Source organism: Ambystoma mexicanum, chromosome 9 (assembly GCF_040938575.1).
Source record: "Ambystoma mexicanum isolate Mex_15411 chromosome 9, UKY_AmexF1_1, whole genome shotgun sequence".
In the NCBI taxonomy this organism is placed as follows: Eukaryota; Metazoa; Chordata; class Amphibia; order Caudata; family Ambystomatidae; genus Ambystoma; species Ambystoma mexicanum.
In genome coordinates this window covers 285,326,340-285,349,195 of record NC_090931.1, presented here as the reverse complement: position 1 = coordinate 285,349,195, position 22,856 = coordinate 285,326,340, and the positions used below count along the sequence as shown (strand labels likewise).

At 50.2% G+C, this 22,856-nt stretch overlaps 1 protein-coding gene across 6 annotated transcripts in view; it reads left to right on the top strand.

Moving 5' to 3' along the window:
• CUEDC1 (CUE domain containing 1) overlaps positions 1–22,856 on the top strand; it is a 1,053,353-nt gene that overhangs the window by 303,610 nt on the left and 726,887 nt on the right. The window contains exon 3 of one of the 6 annotated variants that reach the window (XM_069614649.1): positions 1,207–1,359. The exons of the other annotated variants lie outside the window; for them this stretch is intronic. The gene's annotated coding sequence lies outside the window, so the exon portion shown is untranslated. The remainder of the gene's footprint in view (positions 1–1,206; positions 1,360–22,856) is intronic. 6 annotated transcript variants of the gene reach the window in all.

Sequence of the window (22,856 nt, the reverse complement as noted above, 5' to 3'; positions counted from 1 at the left end):
GACAACCCAACCCTTCCTCCAACCTTCATAGGCTGTTATAAGCCAGTTCCCCATATTTCGGCAAAATTAACACTTGTCAGTACTGGGACAAAGAAGAGGCAACTAAGAGCAATGAAGACTATGCGCTTTTACCACTCTGGTACTGGGATGAGGAAGATGCCTGCTAAGAGCTGTGCAGGTTGGGCATGTCCCTTTGTGGTCAGGCAGGGCTAATTGAACATTTACACCTGCAGCCTGTCAAGGGGCTGCAGCTGTAAGCAGCTGGAGCAGGACGCTGAGACACTGGGGAGTACGGAGATGGGCTGTCCATGGAAGCGTGACGTGGGAGCTGGGACTCCTTGGAGGAGGCTGAACAAGATGAAGGGAACCATGTGGGAAGACATCCCCTTTCCTTGTTCCTTGAAGTGCTCGTTTCCCTGTGTGGGAGGACTAACAAAAGGGTATCTGTGGGGCAGCAGCTGGAGCCCTGACATTAAAGGCAGAAGGCCATGTGATCTGCCTTGCAACAGGAACTGTGAAAGCGACCAGTGAGTTTCTAATGAATGGGAAACCCGGTGCGCGGGTGTGTGAACTTTATTATTTGATGAATACCTCCAATGCCTTGGGCATTTTCTGTGTGGCTGTTAGTCCTGTTGGGGTGTGCATATGTGTTTTATGGGTAGATTGGCAGGTGTTTGAATCTGCAAAGGATTCAGAAATGTTAACCCTGGTGTTATACTATTGGGATTTATATTCCGCACCACTGCCATTTTCATGATCTTCATATAATGATTTCTCCTGTGGAGGACAGACTTCTGTATTTTTCTATATTCAAGTTCAGATTCCATGCAACAGTATAAAAAATTAGGATTGTTTCGTTCTATTTAAAGTCCTATGTACTAAAAACCCTTCACATTTCTTCTAGAGCTTCTTCACTGGCTCCCTTCCTCCCCACCATCACCACCTGTGCTTTTGATTGTATGGTCTTTAAATTTAGATTATCTGGTGCATCCTGATCTATCTTTGATGATTTACTATTTGTAGCTGCAATCTCTTCCACTCTGCCTTAGAAACTTGGAAAATTCCACCTCGCCTGCCATTTGTGACATCCCGATTTCGCTCCTTTTCTGTGTGTCCTTAAATGTTTGATTCAACCATCCCTCCACCCGCCTTTAATCGCTCAACCATTACACTTAATTTCTAACTGTCCTCAAAATTTTCTCTTAGCCCCTTTTCAGGTTTCTGGTAGGACTTAAGACAAAGCAGCTTTTGATAAGTTTTTTGGACTGATGGAACCATGATTTGGCTTTCGAAGTCTTCGACTTCTTCATCAGATGGTGCAGAGTGAAATGATTGGAAAAGAAGCACCCGCACCCAATGGTCAGTTCACTCTCAAAGCAAAAACAGTTGTTGGACATGCTTGAACTTTGTTCCTAAATTCCATGACCAAGTAATGCCCTTGCCCATCAGGTTTTATTGCTTAATGCACTGTTTTTCTGCTTTGCGTACCAGCACATTAAAAACTGCTAATTTTATCGGCTTGAACCTGCTTTGTTATATCTTAATGGTTGAGGACGTGTGTCACAGAGTTTTTAGTACGTTTTTATCTGCATCATAACAAATAGGGTGTACATTTGTTTTTAAAATTGTATGAAATTCCTTTTTCTAATTTTGAATGACCATCAGGAAGTTTTAATATAAAATGGATTGTTTTAAATCTTATGCTGTTCAAATCTTGTGAATGTGTATTTTGTATCTAATGTACTGTTTTATGAATATCTGATCATTCGAAATAAACAAAACTAAAGACAAACCGATCAACCCCACTGGAGACCTGAAACACAGGGATACGCTGGCTATTGAACCAGTCTGCAACAGGGAGAGGAAAGCCGCTTTCCGCCAGGACGAAGGTGATCCGGCGAGTGTGAATCATTTCAGCAAGTGATCCGCAGACAGAGATGCTGAAAGATGGAGCAACTCCACATCGATTATAGGAAATACCACGGTCCTGAAGAGACGAGAAGTCTGGCATCAAACTCTTTGCTGATTCCTCCCAATAGGGGAGGTCGCTGATCTGTAAATGCTGCCAGGAGGAAGATTGAGCAGCACTGAGCAAGTGGAAGGAAGTGATTGGAGCCAAGGTGTAAAGCTGGCTGATGCTGCAGGAGGTGTCTGGGCCAATGCACCTCGAGAGCTGGTACTGTGATCCATGGCACATTATAACCTCACTTGCAGAAAGAGGTACTGGATATTGGGAAACTGATCCTCAAGTCCCCAAGCCAATTGAGGGAACATGTGTTTAAAGAAAACACAACCTATTGAATACACAAAATCAAAATGAGACCATCTTCACCTTCAGAAATATTTGTGAGATTGGGTGGTTCGTACTCTAACAAACTGAACAATCCTACATGTATAGTACTGATTGGTAGATTAAAAGAGAAATCTCCAACCAAACTGAAAGTTCCTTGTTTTCGGTACAGGCTGAAAGTTGAGTCACAAGTTCTTTAAAAATTCCCTCTGTTTGCAGAAAGACTGAGTTACAAACTCCCTCCCATAATAAAGACACTCATGCCAAGTAGGCACCCCAACTCTACCGGCAGCATATATGGTATATGGGACCTGCTTGTTTTACCGCTCGCCTGTCCATCACTGCACATACCCCTCTTCCTAACCCCACCCTTTTCCTCCCAACTTTCCGCCTTCCACAAAGTACATTGCCATTTACGCAGAGGCTGAGCAACAGGATGGCACCCTGCCATCCTCGAGTCATCTGCGCTTCCGACAGCATTAGAACTGAGAAAAGCTTGCACTCTACTCACCGGTCCAAGCGCCCTAACATAAGACAATACACCAGAATGCTTCCCGCCCCCCTTCCCTCCAATGAAAATACCAAACGCGTAGACATCACAGAAGCTGGGTACAGCACTTCCAACCAGCTACTTTCAGAACCCCACCATGTGTGTGCACCTAAACTGCCCACAGAGCATAACTGTCACATCACTCTCCGGCACCTTGCAGAATCTCCAAGCGCGCCAGGCTCTGACAACCTCTATCTGAAAGATGCGATAACTTGACAGTTTGTACCTGCGCCCCTACCTAACTTGCTCCCACCATGTGCCAGGATAAGGAATGCATGCCTTGGGCTTCGTAATACACCTCCTTCCTCATCTGGCCACGATGCCTGCCAATCCATACAAGGCCACACCACCCAGGCCAAAGCTAACACTCAAACAGCACTGATTCACTGAATCTTGCTCAATGCTAGATCCCTACCTGCCCACGTCCCAGATATTCTAGACCTTATTACGCTCAACAAACGAGACATCCTAGCCATTGCGGAAACATGTCTGACCCCTACATCTGTCCCAGCACTGTCCTTTGCAGGCCCCACTGGCTAATCCTTCATGCGTAGTGACAGACCTGTTAGAAAAGGTGGAGGTGTAGCCATCATCCATAAAGGCAGTCTCCTACTAGGCCTTGTCAGTACCACTCAACTCTGCAACTGTGAGTCGGTCTCTGATACTTACCTGCACTCCTAACTTCACCATCAACTTCAACCTCATTTACTGCCCACCATGCCCCGTCTTCACCTTTTTGAAGAAGACTTATGCCAATTTATATCTTCCAATCTCAAGCCATCAACCCGGCTCATCACTCTAGGGGTCTTTAACGTTGGCTTCAGCGACCTTTCCGACATAGAGGCCCTAGCGTTAATGAAATCCAATTTAGTCCTAGGTTGCGCCCATTTCATCCTCCACCTCACGCATGCCCATGGACACATTTTCGACTGGGTGCTGAATCATGGATGCAACATGTCCATCCTCTCGAACACCCTTTGCCCATGGTCAGACCACCACATCATCGCGTATACCATCCCCATCACCGCCTCTTTACCCACTCACTTTGCACATAGCACTCAAAACCTCAGGAACCTCACCAGTTCTCACGTCCTCCCGCTGCTCAGTCACCCTCTGCCCAAAACACAGCCGCATTGGTAGACCATTAGAACACACTTTTAAGGAACGCCATTGACTCTTTGCCCTCTCTCCAACCCCTCAAAACCTCCAAAGCAAATCATGCTAGACACCAGAATTCCTGCTACACTATAGACCTCTGTAACCTATGCGCACAAAAAAGAGGAGCCGAAACAGCCTGGTTGAAAATGCCTACCCTGAAGAACAAATCCTTGTTCTCTGACATAGCCATGAAATTCAAGCTAAGCATCCTGTAGGGATAAGTATGTAGAGATAACTGAGGGATGTGCGGTTGTGTTTCATGCATATGTAGGTAGGGGGTTCATGTAGAAATACAAACATCATAAATGGCCGGCACGCTTCATAAATGGAAATGCATGCATTCTTGCAGTGAGCACATGGTTTTTTAAAATGTTATATTTCAGGGTAACATTTCATTGGCCTGGCTGCACTATTTCTAAATACTAATATGAAATAACAACCCTTCCCAGTAACCTATACCATTTCATTAACAAATTCATGCATGTAGGTATAGATGAAACCACCTGAAAATGATTTTGGGAAAATGCTCGTCTGCAATGGAGTTTTAAATGTGCAGGCATTTATCGGCTGTGTGGTTTCATTCTTAAACATGCAGCATGGCATGAGCTGCAAAAATGGAATGTGCCCTTATTAAGTCGGCAAGCCAAAGAAAGACAAATGTTTCTTATTGCTGTTCAACAGTAATACCACGTGGGGCAGTGGGATGATCTAAGCAAGGGGAAGGGTTCTTTTTGAGTCACCGTAAAAGAAGCTGGGAGAGGGTGTGAGTTCAGACGTGCAGGAAGACATCCAGGTCGTGTCCGAGAGCTGGGCTGAGGCAGTGCTGATAGCTGCTAGAATCGTGACCTTCCTTATCAGTGACGAGCCAAGAGAGAGGGTTTTCCCTGGTCAGCTGTGTCAGGAATCTTGCCAATTTCTAGGTGAATATGGTTCTTAAGTGAGGATTTCTTGCATGAATGGAAGGTAGCCAAGCAGGGTTAGCAGACTATTTTCATGCATAATGTTTAAAACAATATCCCCTCAAATGTTCATAAGAAACAAAGTTGCTTTGCTGCTGTGATTTTTCTCTTTCTCAAACTGCGTTTCCTGCCAATTTCGCTGCATACAAGGACATTGGGTAAAATAATGTTTCGGGGGAGCCTTTGATGGGTGCAACTTTGTAATATGAAATATCTTCTAAGTCATCCGTTTGTACACATGGTTTTTACTGCATGATGTATTTCATCTGAATAACTCTTACTCCTACGTCCCATCCCCTTTCCTCCATACTTGTGGGACATTCCGTACTTCGGGACGGGTCCGGAGCACTTTTGTAAAAAAAAAAAAAAACTTTTTGTCCTTCTTTTATTTTTCTGCCCCGAGCATCGCCCTTCAGTCCTTTTCTCACTGCATGAAAAGGACGCACTAGCATCACCAGGATTTTTTTCTATTCCTGTTGTCGTTCCTTCCTGCTCCGGTTCCATGGTCAACTAGTCCTCGGTCTATGCCGGAGCATCTGGGATTTGTCTCCTGTTCTTCATGAGGGCAGATCCCCACTCTTTGCTTAGTGTCTAGGCTCAAAACATTGTTGGGATTTGTGTTTTAATTGTGATTTCGTCTCCGTCCGGGCACTCCAGCGTCGTCTTATTCGGTGGGAGGATGTTTCATTGTGTTCCTCCACCGCATTTTCAGCTCTTCATCGACGAAAAGAAACATCCAGTTAGTTCTTTACTTTTTAGGGTGCCCCGGCCAGGGGACTTCTTCCCAGGGTCTTTAAGGACCAGTAGGGGCTCGAGTATCTCTGCTACCAGGGGCGTCCTTGAGGAGCCCCAAAAGGGGCCTAGTAGGCACACCAGAGTTTCCTCTGAGGGTTCCCGCAGTGGACTTGCGAAAACTGGACATGTTTCAAGGTTCCCCTTTTGGGGGCTAAAGTTTAGCCCTGTTCTTCTGTAGCTCTGGATACCGGGGCACGCCCTGAGGTTTCCATTTATGGAGCTTTCCACACTGAGTAGCGTCTCGAGGGCCCTCTTGAGGGAGCTATACGTTCCAGGTTCCATTCTGTGGTTCCCCTCCTTGTGGCTAAATCCAGCACCGACAGAGTTAAGGGATCCTCCTTGAGAGTCCTGTCAGTGAGGTACAGTCCTCAACCTTCCTGCGCTCAGGGTCGTGGTGGTACATCTCTGCCGAGGGGGCAAAGAAGGCGGTCATACACCTCAGGCCTTTGAGTACCGGCTCTGCCGAGGTTCCTCCATTGGAGGCTACTTTTGAGGCAGCCCCTGGGATGCCCAGTAAACACCCTAGACCCGCCAGTACCGGCTCAGCCGAGGATCCTTGTTTCAAGGCTAAAATGTCACATAAGGCCCCTGACTCTCCTGAGGAGACCGTTGCCTCACCTTTGGCTGTGACGCAGTTCACCTCCGGTGTCGACAAAATGGCGACTCAACCTCCACGGTGGCCATTTTGTCTACCCCATCATTCACTACGGCTGGTGTTGGGGGGTGTGGGGGATTCCTTTTGGGGCTGTGCAGATTTTTTTCCACACAATGTGGATTAAAAAAAAAAACATTCCGCCCTTCAGTGGATTGGCGCACTCGGACACCGCTGCCTGAGTCTCGCTACCTCCTGCTTCCGCACCCCTGATCTATGTGGACCCAGCCGGAGCAGGACTTTCCTGGTAACCATCCTCATTGCGTTCATGGGGGTATGCCCCTTCCGAGCGGCCTAGGCCTTCGTCTGAGGATGCGTTTTTGGGGAAATTTCAGACACTCATGCACTCTGATCCCATGAGAGCGTAATTTAAGGGTCTTTTCAGGGAAATGTATCCTGAACCCCCTGTGCTGCCTTCTGCCCCGGCTATTCCTTCGCAAGCCCCAGTGGTGCCCACCTCCTCCACCTCTACCTGCTGGACCTCCTCCATCACTCCATCTGCCTCTGCTATCCCAGATAGAAAAAACACTGGGTGCACCACTAGACAACACTTTAACACCTGAGGTGCCACGTGCAGCGGAGCAGTCTCCTGTTACTGCTTCACTGGATGAGGGCCAGACGTACCAGGACTGCGATGATCAGCCCTGCTCCATCAGAGCATTCCATGACTGGGTGCTGGCTATGATGGCCCTGCTGGATATTCCAGTGCTCGATATTCCAATGCTCGAGACTCCTGCTCCACAAAAGGGGGTGCTTTCTGGAGCATTTACCATATTACCGCATGAGCGCACCGGCCTGTTCCTCCAGAAGGACGTCTTGGCTGAGGCCCACAAGGTCTTGGAGAAACCCCATTCTGGGCTGCATCTCAACAAGAGGATTGATGCTCGATACAAGCTTCACACCTTGTAAGACATAACCTTGTCGTCTTGTCTGCTCCCATCGTCAACGGTAGCGGCAGCAGCCACTCTTCAGGCCAAACCGGCCTCAACATCCTCCACTAAAGCGGCCAAAATGCTCTCCAAGGAGGACAAACATCTTTACGCCATTGGCAAGAATGTCCTTTCCAATTCGGCACTCCAACTTCGTCAAACTAACACCAAGCTCATCTTGGCTGCGGCCAATGTCAGGATTTAGAGGGAGCTGGCTGATTTCCAGGAATGTTTTCCTGCGGATAGGCTAGAAGACTTCAAAGTCGGTTTGTCGGACTCCAGAGTGTTTGCCCAGGATCTACTAAAGGCTGCGGCTTACCACGTAGATGCCTCTGCATGGGGGTTGATGTTTCCCGCCAAGCGTTGCTCCATGTGACAGTTTTCAAAGGAAGTGCTGGACAAAGTGCTGGTTCTTACCGTTGATGGTAAGAAATTGTTCCATTCCTCCACAGAGGAGGAACTCGTAAAGACTAGGACGAGTACTCAAACTGCCAAGTCGTTATCGATCTTGGTGAAAGCTCCAGCTAAGGCCCCCTTAGACACCGAGTTCAGGGTCCCAAACTCGGTCCTTCTCTGGGTTCAGGGGGTTTCAGGCTCGCTGTGTGCGCTGAGCTGAAGCTCCAGTTGGCGGGTCCCGCTGTAAGCAACAACGGCGAGGTGGCCGGTTTTTCTCTCTGCCAGCAGCCTCCTCTCGATGGACAGGTAGTCTCCCTGCTGACAAATCATCCAAATGATATATTTTGTCGGTCGCACAAGACTCCGGTGGGAGGACGAATTTCATCTCACCTGGAGGCGTGGCAGACCATCACTGAAGACCGATGGGTTTTGATGATTGCTCGGGCGGGCTTCCACTTTCCCCTTGTTGGGAGAATTCTCATAAATGCGCTAATTCCCTTCACCTTGGAGACCCCCAGCAACTTTGCTGGATTTTGGAGGACTTGATTTTCTTTCCTGGAAAGAGTGTGAGCGTTTTTCCCCACTCTTTCATGTATTTTGATACGTTTTATACCTTTTTGTTCTTTGATTATTGAGTTTTAGATAACTCCATGGGCATCATCTTTTCATATGTGTCTCACAGCACCCTCAGTGTAGTGACACCGGGATGTCTTTTAGACTTCCCACAGGTTAAAGTGCCTTCTCTGGGATAAACTACTGTTTCCCAGAGAATGTGAAGTGAAATTGACTTTACTAGTCTTTCCAAATTTCTAAACCCAGCACACACCATCTTACAATGGAGTGCTGGAGGGGGTTACATAATATCCCCTGTGTCTAAATACTCATGTAGCAGTCAAATGCTACCCTTTCCTATTGAAAAAGCTGGTGGCAGTGGTTTTACAGTAAACTACCATGACTTCTGACCGTGAACATGGTAGCTAAAAATCACGGGAGGCATGTTTTTCAAGATGGCGCCTTAAGCCTCTTTGTTTAAACAGGTCGTGGTCGCAGTTTCTTTTTGGAAAGGTTTTTCTAGTGTTTGTCTCTGCACGCCAAACCAGGTTTGGTCCCTCTGTTCGTGTGCCTTTGGCGGGCTTCAGGACTGAAGACCGCCTCTGGCGTCTGGGTGTCTGGGGTGGGCAGGAAGTGAGGGAGGTGCCTGAAACTCTGTGCTTAGTCTCCTAGGCGACCCAAATCCACTCTGGCGTGATTGGCTGGCTGACTGTCCGGCAAGGAAAGGGCGAAAACTGTTTAAAAGGCTAGTCTCCAGGACTGGAAAGCAGAGTTGACCACTGGAACGAAAGAACCGAGGATGAGCTGGAAGAAGACGGCTGCTGCAACTCCTGGACTGTTGGTTTGCCCGGTGAAGCCCTGCTGCAGGTCTGAAGTGCCAAACTCTGTTTGACAGAGAAGCTCATTCAAGGACGGCTTCTTCTTTTGAGTTGGTGGGACCAATCAACTCATAAGACACCTGGATGCCATTCTCAAGGCTGGTTGGGATTAATCAGGGAGAGGGACACCAGTTTGTTTTCCTGAATCTACAGCTACTGGAACTGAAGTAACTCCATCTTGTTTGCTTTCTTCAATGATCCTGTGCAGTGCAGGGGTGCCCTGACGGCCTCCCCCTTGTCACCACGACTGAGGCTTAGGAACAGCGAGATCTGCAGGACCTTCCAGGAACCACGACTTCAGCAACATTTGTTTCTTCATACAAAGGTATTGTGCCTACCCGATTGAGAGAACGCCACTTTCTCTGTGAAAGTCCGTGAAACTATCTCAACTTGCAGGCCTAATCAGCTTGTGACCCGACATGATTCTTTTTCGCCTAAACTACTTCTAAGAACTTTCGCAAAGACTTTACCGTTTGATACCAGAACGGCTCTTTCCTACCCAGAACACTAGCCCATTGACTTTGGCCTGGCCTATTGACTTGAATTGAACTCTTCTGGTGAACTGAAACTATTTGCACTGCCTAGAAAGTATATATGATCTACTCTATTTACTTTTGTCCTTTTTGCTCACTGCTAAGTAACTGAACTGCCATTTGGCTCCTATTTCAGGGGAGCTCAAACTGTTTCAAAAGCTTAGAGTTTTGGATTGAAGTGTATTGGTATATAATATTAAGTTGCCTCCTATTGAAATGTTTTCTAAATGATTGTGTAATAAATTACTAAGTATCTTTACCAAGAAACCTTCAGTAGAAGTGTCTACTTGAACCACTGTGATTGAAAGTCCTCTGTGTAACTACTTGTACTGCTCACATTCACTCTTGAGATAAGCCTGGCTGCTCAGCTCGCTACCAAAAACTGGGTGGTACAGACTTATACCAAAGGTTGGTTTGGCCAACACCTGTAGTCCTAATTGTGTGTAGTGGTCCCAGAGGGTACTGCAACAATTCTGCCTAACACCACTTCCCCCTACCCCACCCTTCAAACCTTCCTTCCAGCAGACCGGGTCGCCCTCCATTAGAGCCGAGGTGCAGAAACTTCTAGACCTCAGAGCTGCGGAGCCTGTTCCCCCTCCTCTCCTCAGGGAGCAAGGGGCGGGCTACTACTCCTGTCTGTTCATTGCGGATCTACAATGGTGGCCTTCGACCAACAACCTTTCAGTGGGGGCCTCCTTCCAGGAGCCCTGCCCACAGTGACGGTGACCACGGACTGCTCCCTTCTGGGGTGGGGAGTGACACTATATCACCTCGAGGTATTCGACCTATGGACACCTCAGGACAGGCTGGACCATATCAATTATCTGGAACTTCTGGCTGTGTTCCTGGCGCTCAAAGCTTTTCAACCATCAAATCACCAACAACGTAGTCTGTGTTCGCACAGACAATTATGTTGTGATGTTTTACATCAACAAGCAGGGTGGCACCAGGTCACCTCTCCTTGTGGACCTAGCCATACAAATTTGGGACTGGGCCATCCAGCACAAGGTCTGGCTCCAGGCTGTACACATCCCGGGTCACATCAATGTGACTGCAGACTCACTGAGCCGTCAGTCGGCGGCCAGTTACAAATGGGAAATGAACAGCAATGTCCTCTCCTACATTTTTCGCCAATAGGGCAGTCCAGAAGTGGACCTCTTTGCGACTTACACAAACAGGAAACTTCCTCTTTATGCATCCAGGGACGGCCTCGGAGCATTCTTCCCTGGGAGACGCCCTCGAGATCCAGTGGCACAACATCAAGGCTTATGCTTTTCCTCCATTGCCTCCGATTCATCGATCACTCTACAAGCTCAGGAGTGCAGCAAACTGCACTCTCCTGTTCATAGCTCCTTGGTGGCCACCAGATTCTGGTTTTCGGAACTTCAGCATGTTGATTCTTCCTCCGATCAGATTGCTGCTGATTCCCAACCTTCAACAGAGCGATCACCAGCTGTGGCACCCCTCGCCACCATCATTCAGCTTCGCGGCCTGGAACCTGAATTCAGATATTTAGCGCAGTACAATCTGCCCGAGGACAATTAGTGCATTATCCAGGCGGCTAGGAAACCTTCTACGAGGGCTCAATATAGGAGCATATGGCTCAATTTTTGCCACTGGTGCTTACCTGAACAACTTGATCCCAGGCACGCTACGGTTGACACTGTTCTATCCTTTGTGTCTCACCTCGCAGCTTCGGGCATTCATATTCTGTCTTGCAGAACTTATCTGCCATTGTGACCTTCCTGTCCACGGACAGCTGTTCCTTTTCATTGACTAATCCAGTCATTAAAAGACATTTTGTGGGCCTTCTTCATCTCTTCCCCCCCGGGACCCACCCCTCATCCCAAATGGGATTTGAATGTGATCCTCACCGCATTATGCCATCAGCCATTTGGACCCATGGCCACCACTGATCTTAAATACCTTTCTTGGAAGATTGTCTTTCTGATCGCAGTAAGATCGGCGAGGAGAGTTAGTGAGCTCCAAGCTCTTTCTGTGGAACATCCTTTCCTTACTTTCCACAAAGATATGGTTGTGTTTCACACTCATCCTTCCTTCCTGCCTAAGGTGGTTACCTATTTTCATTCGAACCAATTGATCTCCTTACCTGTCTCTTTTCCTAACCCGTGATCGGATGCCAAGAGTTTTACTCAACTTAGACATCAGACGAGCACCAAAGTTTTAGCTCGATAGAACGAGTGAACTCAGAAGCTCTTCATAACTCTTGGCCACATTCGGAGACCCGAAAGGGAAACTGGCTTTCAAAGCAACTATCTCCCGATGGATTGCCTCATGTATTTCAGAAGCCTATAGCATTCAAGGCCTTCAACCTCCGAAAGGCATCCATGGTCATCTAGTACGTGGCAAAGCGGCTGCTGTTCACTTCCAAAAATATTGTCCCTTGTGAGTCCATCACCAAGGTGGCTACGTGGGCTTCCCCATCATCTTTTTGTAAGCATTACTGCTTAGACCTGAGCTCCAGGGCTGATGCCCAACTTGGCCAGGCTGTTCTTAAGAACTTATTCCAGGAAATGGGGTTTTCCATCCACCCATTACTACCTGTGGTGTGTGCTTGGGAATCTCCCACATGTATGGAGGAAAGGGGACGGGACGTAGGAGTATAACCAAGTTACTCACCATAGTGACTACTTTACTCATAGTCCATAGTCCCCTTTCCTCCATCAGCCTGCCACCGTCTTCTCTAAAAAGTATTCTCCATTATTGCTTAAATGGTCTCGGACCTGGCGATAGAAAAGGACCGAAGGGCGATGCGTGGGGCAGAGCTCAGGAGGGCAGGGTTACGGCCACATGCGGTGCCCTGTGTAACGGACAAAAATAAAAAAAAATGTAATGCTTTTTTACAAAAGTGCTCCAGTCTCGTCCTGAAGGATGGAATATCCCACAAGTATGGAGGAAAGGGGACTATGGACTATGAGTAAGGTAGTCACTACGGTGAGTAACTTTGTTAGAATATCATTAGCATATAAAACCAGAAACTGAAAACCTATTGAGTCAGGTTTCAATGCATGACTGCACTCATTACCACAGAGACTGAGTGTTCACAGGGACTAGCCTTATATTACTATAGGAGGTAATTAATTTTACCACAGGTGGTCCAAGCTGAAGTGAGCTTTTGGTTTTCCTAATAAGTGAGTTTAGAAGTGTATGATGTGTGTGTATCCAATCACCTGTTAATAATGTAATATGTTTTGCCATTTGGCTGCTAGAGTATAACTCGGCATCGTAGATAAGTTGCTGAGAAGAAGTGATACTGTCACATACTAAGTGTAATGAGTCCAGTAGCTGGTACTATAAAGGACCGCGGGTAAAGAGGATATTTGTGAGAATATACTCTAAGAAGAGTGCCAACATTATAAAAGGGCAATATCACAAAAGGTGCTATGCTATAATAAATATCATTATTTACCACCATAATAAGCTATCACAGAATTAGGTATAACTCCTTCATAAAATATATCTAACAATCCTCACTGCCAAAGCCTCGAACTACAACAGAATAACTAACGCCACATCCAGCACGTGAAATCTATTTGTCATCAATCTGGGAGAACTAGACCCCCCCCCCCCCCTCCCAATTACTTGTAAAAGGCAGTGCCTGGTGTGATAGTGTCCAGGACACACTCACCGGGAAAATGAGCCAGCTCGAAGTCCAAATCGACACCAAGTGTTCACAAGTAACAGCAGCCCGCCATTGCTCACACAACCAGACGCATACCTGAATAGTCCACATTTTCAATTCCAACCGATCTGTCACCAACTTGGCAACTATTATCAAGGGTCTTAAACCATGCTGAGGTAAAGGACATTTGCCCAGCCTCCCTTCTTAAAGACTGTGCTGACCCTTTACTCCCACTTATCACAGCCATCGCAAACTCATCCTTTGGTACCTGCTCGGTGCCCACCTCCCTCAAGGAATCCTGGATCTCCCCCTGCAAAAATAAAACTCCTCCTTGCACCTGACGATCCCCACCAACTTCCGACCCATTAAGACTGTCCCCTTCTTGCTGAAAATCATTGATAGGGTGGTCTTCCTCCAGATCTGAGACTTCCTTGAATCTCACCACATCCTAGGCACACAGCAATCAGGCTTCCGCCCCAGACACAGCACTGAGGCAGCATTCCTTCACTTAAACCTATTGGATGATGCAATCGACTCTGGTAAGCTCTTGCTGCTCCTCCTCGTTTTCGACTTGTCAGCAGCTTTCGACCTTGTCAATCACCAAACACTCTGCCATCATCTCACCACCTTTGTACATTTTACCCCTGACGCCGCCAAATGGATTGCCTCCTTCCTGTCCAACAGAACTTCAAGAGTGTTGCCGGCGATGCAGCATCCACTCCTACACCCATCTCCTGTGGTGCGCCACAAGGCTAATGTGTCTCACCCACCCTGTACAACATCTACACAAAGCCTCTTTTCGACCTCAACTCCCTCGGCATGTCCTACACAAACTATGCTGATTATACACAAATTCTCATCCCCCTATCTGGCAACCATACCAATACACAGCCAAGGTAAATTCCATCTACGAAACCATTCAAACTTGGATGGCTACGCATAGCCTCTGTTTGAATGTTGAAAAGAGAGAATTACTCCTCATTGGATCGCTAACCTGCCTTGCTAAACTCGACAACACCTTCAAATCGTTCACCATTGATGGCCACAATATCCCTGTTGCATCCGCAGTAAAAATGTTTGGATCTACTGGGACACCACACTCAATATGTCACGGCAGGTCAACCACTTTTCCTCTACATCTGCTTACACCACAAAGCTGATCAATGCCAGCAAGCTGTTCCTCTCAATAGAAAACCGAACCAACATTGCCCGAGCACTCATTGGGTCCAAACTGGACTATTGTAACTCTCTACTTTGTGGTACTTCAGAAAAAACTTGAACAAACTGCAAGTTATTCAGAATAACGCCCTCCAAGCAGCTACAGTCCTGGGCAAACACAACCACATTTCTGAAGTGAGGAGATCCCTTCACTGCCTCCCCGTCGGGGAGAGAGTAAAATGCAAATTTCTATTCATCAGCTACCAGTGATTAGCCATACACCAACATACCTCGTCCAGAAGGTGAAAAAACAAGCTGCTGTGAGATAGTAGTGGTAAGCCTACAAACATTGCCTGGAGATACAGATGCAACTGCAAAAGAGCGGGAGGTGCCAATCTACTAGTTCGGATGGCCTCCCTCTGGAACAATCATCCCCCCACAAACCCCCCCACTTGCAGCTGAACCCTCCTACCTGGCGATCAGAAAGAATCTGAAAACCTACCTCTTCAATTAACATCTATACCACCCACCTCCTTTTTTTAAATATTTTTTTTATTTTTTATCCTCTGTCCTGTACTGTAACTAGCGCCTAGATGCCTCCAGGCTACGTGCGCTGCTATAAATGTATAAATAAATTAATAAGATCCAGCTGTCTGAAAAACCTCAGTATGTTAGGAAATGGAGTCGAAGGGCTATAACAAACGACATCTGCCAAAAAAAACATTTTTGAATGGATTGTGTTCTCCTACGTGTTCCTTATCTTTGACACTTGTTGGCCAGCTTCAGCTGCTTTGGAAATAATTTTCGGCAGAGGGCTCTGTGCGTCGATGGCGTTGAGTTGAGGTCCCTCGAAGGCTTCCGTCGTGGATGTCATCGAAGCCATTTATAGCACACGCAGCGCCCGTTGGCCTCAGTTCCGTTTTCCCACGAAAGCGATGGCTTCAATGAAATTCGGCGCGCCTCACATCTTGTGACTTCTTGGCTAAGATCTTCGATTCCTATGTCTTCATCATCAACACAGACGACCGGTTCTAAAAAGTGTCGGGATTGCAGATTGAAAATGTCCCTCACTGATTCGCACCTTATCTGTTTGTGGTGCCTCGAAGCGGACCATGACACCTTCGACTGCTTGATGTGCCAGTCCATGAGGAAACGGGAGGTGAAGCTGGAAATAGGCAAAAAAAACCTAAAAAAAAGAAGAAAAAAAAGCATATCCCCCTATCCAATCTGTGAAAGCTTCGACTGACAAGTTGAGAGGTGATTCTCCTTCCTTGGAAGAAGGAGGCCAAGTGGTCCTGATTGAGGAGTGGCTCACACCACTCTTCTTTGTCCTTGAAGTCGAAGAGAAGGCACCATAGGTCGACTTAATTGTCAGACGCTTCCCCGAAAGAGTTGCTTGCCCGACAAAGAAATCCACTCCAGCCGAGTGGGAACCCTTCAGGGCCAAAATGCTTAAGATTTTTGAGACACAAAAACTTAGCCATGCTCCTACCAAGGCTTCAAAAGAGCCGGAAAGGAAAGGTCTCGTCCTAAATCTTGTGCACCCTCGAGCCCGGGAAAAAGGGCCGATCCATATTGTGAGCCTTCTAGGCCTCGATCCAATGTTTCATCGAAGGATCATTTGAGACATAAGACAAGTCAAGGTCGTCGACTCCATCGACACCAGCTGTACCACATTTACCAGTTGCACCATCAACGCTGAGCACCCGTCCTAAATCAATGGCGTCGAAAAGGAAAGCCTCAACAACTACTATGGCGTCAAAGTCAATTATGCCAAAAACAATAATTCCAGACAAAACGTATGCTCCACTGCCTAAGAAAGACTTTAAGTCACTTTATTCAATTTTTGAAGAAGAGAGTTCTGATGAAGAAGCCCCATTTGACCTACAATATGGTACGCCCAATGTATCAGAAAGTTTCATCTCGGAAGAGTCCAGGATGAAGGACCTTTATGAAAATGTCCAAACTGCAAGTGGAGTAGATGCCTCACCTGAACTTGAGTTTGGGAAACCTGAGGCTGGGGAGCATGCAGATGCATCCTACAGGCAGCTCATGTCAAAGGTGGTAAAATGTATGTGTTGGAGTCGGCCTCCATTACCATATGAACAGGACGACCTTACTGGCACTCTTGACAAAGGTCCACAATCTGATCCCATCTTACCCTTCCATACATCCTTGCAGAAAAGGGTGGCCAGGAACTGGGAGACTCTGGAGACCAATCCGGCAGTTGACAAAAACTTAACTAAGTACGGCCCTTCCTGTAGTGATTTGTCAAAACACCCCACTCCGGAGAGTCTGGTGGTGCAGGCAACTACTGCAACATCAAAACAAGTGGCATACCGCACCATACCTCCTGATCGTGGCGACAAACACGTAGATGGATGGGCAAGGAAGGTATTCTCTGCAGGGAGCATGGCATTAAAATCTGCCAACTCCACTTGTGCCCTAGCAAAGTTTACATTCACTCCATGGGACTGCATTTCCATGGTGGCAGAGCACATTCCCGAAGGGGATGAAAGAGACTGCTTTTTAGCTATTATTAAAGAAAGCAAATTGGCCATGTTCAAGTCTCTTCAATCAGGTTTGGATTCTGCGGATAGTATCGGCAGAGCCATGGCTACCAGCACCGTTATGTATATATTTGTGTGGTTGAGAAAGTCGGGTTTTGCACCTGATGTGCAATTGAGACTTCTCAACATGCCTTTTGATGGGTCTCAACTTTTTGGCAACAAGGCTGACGAGAGCCTTGAGAAGTTGCAGACCTCAAAGGCGGCAGCCAAATCTTTAGGCGCCGCTATTGGACAACCTCAGTCTTTTCATCCTGGTGGGCAACCTTGGAGGAGTTCTTTTCGCTACTACTCCTGGAAGGGCGAGAGGAATGGCCAGTCAAAGGGACCAGTGAAGATTTCCTCGTGGTGGACGAGGTAGAGGTGCAAAGCCAGCTCAAGCAGCAGCCTCCTTACCATTGACCACTGCATCAGCCTCCTCAAAACCACACTGAGGTCTTGAGTCACAGTTCTCCAGTGGGGGGCAGACTGTCTCAGCATCTTGAAGAATGGCGAGACATTACTTTGGATGCGTGGGCTCTGGAAACAGTAGCCCACGGTTACTGCCTTCCTTTCATAAGGAGACCTCAGAACAATCCACCGGGGAACCACTCTTTGAGGATTCCGGATCCGCTCCTTGTACAGAAAATGTTAACCCTGCTAGAGAAAGGTGCTATAGAACCAGTGCTTGTAGCAGAGGGGAACAAGGGATGGTACTCCCCTTATTTTTTGATACCCAAGAAGGGCGGAGGACTGAGAACCATCTTGGTCTTAAGATACTTGAACAAGTTCCTCAGGAAGGACAAGTTCTCCAGCATGGGGTCTGGCATGGATTCAGATGCTCATGAATATTCCCCGTCGTCAGGCTGGGAATCCTCGGTAAAGAAAAAAGAAAAAAATCAGTTTCGTTTCTGATCTGTCTTCCGTAGTAATAACCAATCACTGGTCTCTGCGTCATACTGACCACAGCCAATGACTGCCCTCTACCTAAGCACCGCCTCTGGCAGCCATCTTCATATTTTTACCGCACGTTCATGTGTTGGGATCCTCGTGCTATTGCTCTCGAGCGTTAGTGCTATTTTTTCACGTTTTTTTCGGTCAAAAGAGCCTCAAGCTCCACCGACTCTCCATCCGATCAACGGGGACCCGTGTCGGATTTGTCTGCGCCCCTCAAGGGTGAAGAATTCGTCGATCTACGCTTTTGGAGGACTCCAGAAGCTTCTCAGGCCCGGACATGGCCCAGGAGAAGGGAAGCTCGACGCCCGGAAAGCTGTTCAGGGTCTGCCCTGGATGCCAGCTGCAGAACGTCTTTAAGGAGGACGAACACTCCTTTTGTCTCTACTGCTTACATGAGGACAAGACGCACATGGAGAAGGACTGTGCGTTTTGCGGCAATATGTCGGAGCGGACCATGAAGGACCGCCATCAACGTCTCGCCAACTGGCTGGAAGGGAAGAGCCCGTCAGGCGAGAAGAAGAGGAAGAAATCCGAGCGGTCTTCTAAGACCTTTGAGGACGCCCCGGCGACGGGGGTCCAACACAAGGCCAAGCACCGCGAGTCCGCTGGCACCGGGAGCGCCGAACGGTCGGGCTCTACGGGCGCCAGGCAGGGCGCACCCTCCCCGGCACCTTCAGCCACGAGCCAACGCTCTGGGTCGGGTAAGAGGAAGGGCGAGCACCCGGCGAAGCTCCTGGAGAGGCCCCGGTCGAGCTCGAAGGCCCCATCGGAGGGGGAGCGAGGCAGTGTCCCCCCCCCCCTCAAGGATAAGGCGGTGAGCGCACCTAAGGTGGTGAAGGCCTTAATCCATCCGGCCAAGCCCTCTATCGAAGCTTTCACGGCGGCCCTGGCTCAGCCTGTGGAGGCTACACCAGTGGTGGCGACCTCGGGGCTCAGAGTCTCCCTGCCACCTCGGAGGGAGTCCTCTTTTGTACCCATCGATAGGACCCCCGTGAAATCCCCGGCGGGGAAGAAAAAGGGGGGGCAGGGCGTCGTCGTAGATTCGGCTTCAACCTCGGAGGAAGAGCTGATCGAGGTCTTAGCCAGGGCCTTGGCGTGGAAGAAGACCGGCCCGTCGGGATGGATCCCGACGCAGGTGACGACGACATCGTCGAGGGTGCCGACGGGGCCACTGATCGCCCGTCGGATTCCCCTCTGCCAGCGCCGCAAGACAACTCGGCGGCCATTTTGTTGGCTATACAGTCCTTATGCTCAGAGATAAGGACGAGACTACCGTTGCCGACGGAGGAACCTCTCCCGTCGGGGGATCCTGAACCGGGACCTTCTGGTGTTCCCCCGCCCAAGAAAAGAAGGATTCACCCTCCACCTCCTTTTCAGCCGTCGCGCCCCGTCCAGCCCTCCTCCCCGTCCACCCGAGGGGATGATACGGGGACTGACACGGCAGCGACGGGCACGGACGACGAGGTATACGACGAGGATCTACCGTCGTCACCTCCCACCAGGGCTTCTCCGCCCGACGAGATTGGATCGTTCCACTCCATGATCGCCAGGGCATCCGAGCTTTTCCAACTCTGCCCTGAGGAGAAGAAAAAGGAAGGATTCCTTTATCAACGGCGCGAGGCCAAGAGGAAGACGGTCCTCGCGGTGCCTCTACTGGACGACATTTGGGATGAGGGCCTCGCCCTCCTCAAGAACCCTTCCACGACGCCAGCCAGAAGAGACCGGTACGAGAAGAAGTACCGGGTCCCGGACGCGGCCCCCCTGTGCCTCCGGGCGCAGCCTACCCCGGACTCCGTCGTCTCCGCGGCGGCTAGGAAGAAAGCGGGGGGGGGTGCGGCCTCCACATCGACCTCCCCACCGGAAGGCGAGGGAAAGAAATTGGACGCTATGGGACGCAGGGTCATCTCGTCTGCAGCGACGACGATTAAAGCGGCCAACGCCTTGGCTATCGTGGCCCGCTACGACAGGGAGCTATGGTACAAACTGGCTCCCCTGCTGGACTTCCTACCGGACGACAAGAGGGCGGATGCCCTGGAGATCCTACAGGAAGGTGAGGTGGCGTCGGACCACGCCATCACTATTGCGACGGACATCGCCGACACTGGGTTTCGCCAGTTGGGCAACGCCGTGTGCCTTAGGCGGCGTGGATGGCTCAAGGCTACGGACTTCCGTCAAGACGTACAGACCAGAGTCCTGGACATGCCGTTCGATGGGAACAACCTGTTTGGGAAAACAGTGGACGATTCCCTTCAGGCCATTAAAGCGGACACTGAGACGGCCCGGGCCCTTGGGGCTCTGCAGCAACGACGGACGCCCTTTCGGAGCAGCGGAGGAAAGGGCGCCTCCAAAGGTTCCGGCGGCGGTTTCTCCACCTACCGTCAAGCGGCCCGCTCGTCGTCTCAGGAGGCCTACAGAGGACGAGGCAAGTCTGGCGGACCCCGCCGTCGTCGCCAAGGAGGTCAAGGCGGCAAAGCCTCGTCGAAACAGGATTGAACCGGCCGTGGGGTCGGGCCCCCACCGAAGCACCCCGGTGGGAGGCCGGCTGGCGAGCTTCGTCAGCGTGTGGGAGTCCATCTCCACCGACCGTTGGGTGCTGGACGCCTTAGCCCGGGGCCACGCGCTCGAGTTTCAAAGAAGGTGCCCGCGCGTCCCCCCCCGTGGCCAGGAAAGAGCTTCACGTCCCTCAGCTTCTCCTGGAGGTAAGGGCGATGCTCAGGAAGGGCGCCATCGAACTCGTCCCAAAGAGGCTTCGGGGCTCCGGAGTTTACTCGAGATACTTCCTCGTGAAGAAGAAGACGGGAGGATGGTGCCCCATCCTAGACCTGCGACGTCTGAACAAGTTCATCAAGGCGCAGAAGTTCCGGATGGTCACCCTCCAGCACGTCCTGGGTCAGCTGGAGGAGGGAGACTTCCTGTCGTCGTTGGATTTGGAGGATGCCTACTTCCATATTCCCATCCTAAAGGGGCACCGAAAATTCCTCAGGTTTGTGGTCCAAGGGCGTCACTACCAGTTCAAAGCCCTCCCCTTCGGACTACGGTCGGCACCCAGGGTATTCACCAAGTGCCTTGCACCGGTGGCGGCGCAGCTGCGCCGCGAGGGGATCCACGTCTACCCCTACCTGGACGACTGGCTCACCCGAGCCAAGACGAGGGAGCTCGCCGTGGAGCACACGGCAAGGACCGTCCACCTTCTCACGGACCTGGGATTCTCCGTGAACTACGCCAAGTCCCACCTGGTACCCGCGCAAAACGCACTGTTTCTGGGAGCGAAACTCGACACAGTGTCCCTTCTGGCCTCCCCGTCGGAGGAAAGGACCAGGTCCATCCTGGGCAAGGTACAGCGGATGTTGGTTTCCGACGCGGCCAAGGTGAGGTCCATCAAGTCCCTCCTCGGAATGATGTCTTCTTGCATCTACCTCATTCCCATGTGCAGGCTCCGGATGCGCCCGTTGCAGGAGTTCCTGGACGCGCGCTGGATCCAAACGACGGGCGGCTTCGAGGAGAGATCACACTCGACGAGAGTTTCCGCCGAGCGGTCCGGTGGTGGGGCACCCGCGCGCATCTGACGGCGGGCATGGACTTCCAGACCCCAGACCACCAGGAGACAGTGACCACGGATGCCTCCCTGGAAGGGTGGGGAGCGCACACCGAAAATCTGCACGCGAGAGGCCTTTGGCTCCCGACGGAGAAGTCCCTCCATATCAACGTCCTGGAGCTCCGTGCAGTGTTTTGGGCCCTCAGGTCCTTCCTTCCGTCCCTCAAGGGCAAGGTGGTGAGGATCTTCACCGACAACACCACCACCATGTTTTACATCAGGAAACAGGGCGGAACCAGGTCCCCAGCACTGTCCAAGGAGGCGCATGACCTGTGGCATTGGGCCGTCGCCCAAAGGATGTTTCTGGTGCCGTTTCATCTGGCAGGGATAAAAAACACCATCGCCGACTCACTCAGCAGGGAGCTGCGCTCGTGCCACGAGTGGGAACTACGGCAGGATCTAGTGGATCGCCTCTTCCGACGGTGGGGCACACCCCAGATCGACCTGTTCGCGACGGCGACGAACTCCAAGTGCCGGAGGTTCGCCAGCAGGTTTCCCCAGGCGAGGAGCATGGGCGATGCTTTCTCGTTCCCCGGGGAGGGCCTGTTCCTCTACGCGTTCCCTCCTTTGCCACTGCTAATCCGGCTCGTCAACCAGCTCAAGAGGTCACGGTGCAGGATGATCCTCGTCGCACCTGCGTGGCCGAGGCAGATATGGTTCCCGGACCTTCTGGACTTGTCAGCGTCCCCGCCAATCAAGCTGCCGGTGGACGCGGATCTACTCTCCAGGGAAGGAGGCGCCATCCTCCACCACGACCCGAAATCGCTGAACTTGCAGGCCTGGCTCCTGCAGCGCTAGAGTTTGGGGGATACGACATACCGGCCGACTGCAGAGAGGTTCTTGCAAAGGCCAGGGCGTCCTCGACTCTTAAATGCTACGGACACAAATGGAAGAGGTTCTCTGTCTGGTGCCACGCACAGAAGATTAACCCTCTACGGATTACGGCTCCCCAGGTACTGCCGTACCTGCTGACGCTGGCCAAAGCTGGTCTGGCACACGCGTCCATCAAGATTCATCTTGCTGCGATCTCCCGATACACCAGAACCACGGGGCGGACGTCATTGTGGTCTCATCGTCTGGTGAAAGAGTTCATGAAGGGACTGTTCAGATCGTTCCCGCCGGTGAAGGCTCCGGCCCCGGCGTGGGAGCTCAACGTGGTGCTGACCAAGCTCATGGGATCTCCGTTCGAGCCTCTGCACTCGGCCCCGTTGAAGTTTGTCGTGGAAAAGAGCGTTTCTTGTGGCCATCACCTCCGCACGACGGGT